Source organism: Ciona intestinalis, unplaced genomic scaffold (genome assembly GCF_000224145.3).
Source record: "Ciona intestinalis unplaced genomic scaffold, KH HT000044.2, whole genome shotgun sequence".
NCBI classification, from domain to species: domain Eukaryota; kingdom Metazoa; phylum Chordata; class Ascidiacea; order Phlebobranchia; family Cionidae; genus Ciona; species Ciona intestinalis.
Window position 1 is genome coordinate 40747 of NW_004190366.2, and position 1755 is coordinate 42501.

Here is a 1755-nt window from a genome sequence, read left to right on the forward strand (position 1 = left end):
GGAAAAGTCAAAAATGTGAGATTGGACCCCAACGCATGATACCAGTATCATGTGTTTATACCGAAACTCAAATAAATCAGATTTTTTGGAAAAGTAAAAAAGGTGAGATTGGACCCCAACGCATGATACCGGGTATCATGTGTTTATACCAAAACTAAAAAAATCAGATTTTTTGGAAAAGTCAAAAATGTGAGATTGGACCCCAACGCATAATACCGTGTATACCAAAAAAAAAAAAAACAGATTTTTTGGACCAGATACTAAAATGAAGGAACCCATCGTATGGACCAGATATCATATGTTTATACCAAAACTAGAAAAAAATACAATTTTTTGGAAAAGTAAAAAATGTGAGATTGGACCCCAACGCATGATACCGGTATCATATGATGTTGAGTACCAAAACTCAAAAAAATCAAATTTTTGGAAAATGTAAAAAATGTGAGATTGGACCCCAACGCATGATATGGGTATCATGTGTTTATACCAAAACTGAAAAAAATCAGATTTTTTGCAAAAGTCTAAAATGTGAGATTGGACCCCATCGCATGATACCGGTATCATATGTTTATACCAAAACTCGAAAAAGATCAGATTTTTTGGAAAAGTAAAAAATGTGAGATTGGACCCCAACGCATGATACCGGTATCATATGTTTGTACCAAAACTCAAAAAAATCAAATTTTTGGAAAAGTAAAAAATGTGAGATTGGACCCCAAGACATGATATGGGTATCATGTGTTTATACCAAAACTAAAAAAATTCAAATTTTTTGCAAAAGTCGAAAATGTGAGATTGGACCCCATCGCATGATACCGGTATCATATGTTTGTACCAAAACTCAAAAAAATCAATTTTTTGGAAAAGTAAAAAATGTGAGATTGGACCCCAACGCATGATACCGGTATCATATGTTTGTACCAAAACTCGAAAAAGTTCAAATTTTTGGAAAAGTAAAAAATGTGAGATTGGACCCCAACGCATGATACGGGTATCATGTGTTTATACCAAAACTAAAAAAATACAAATTTTTTGCAAAAGTCAAAAATGTGAGATTGGACCCCAATGCATGATACCGGTATCATGTGTTTATACCAAAACTCAAAAAAATCAGATTTTTTGGAAAAGTAAAAAATGTGAGATTGGACCGCATGATATGGGTATCATGTGTTTATACCAAAACTAAAAAAATCAAATTTTTGGAAAAAGTAAAAAATGTGAGATTGGACCCCAATACACGGATCATGTGTTTATACCAAAACTCAAAAAAATCAATTTTTTACAAAAGTCAAAAATGTGAGATTGGACCCCAACGCATGATACCGGTATCATATGTTTATACCAAAACTCAAAAAAATCAGATTTTTTGGAAAAGTAAAAAATGTAAGATTGGACCCCAACGCATGATACCGGTATCATGTGTTTATACCAAAACTAAAAAAAAAACAGATTTTTTGCCTAAAAGTCGAAAATGTGAGATTGGACCCCAACGCATGATACCGGTATCATATGTTTGTACCAAAACTAAAAAAAGTTCAATTTTTTGGAAAAGTAAAAAATGTAAGATTGGACCCCAACGCATGATACCGGTAATCCATGTGTGTATATACCAAAACTAAAAAAAAAACAGATTTTTTGGAAAAGTCAAAAATGTGAGATTGGACCCCAACGCATGATACCGGGTATCATGTGTTTATACCAAAACTAAAAAAAAAACAGATTTTATGGAAAAGTAAAAAATGTGAGATTGGACCC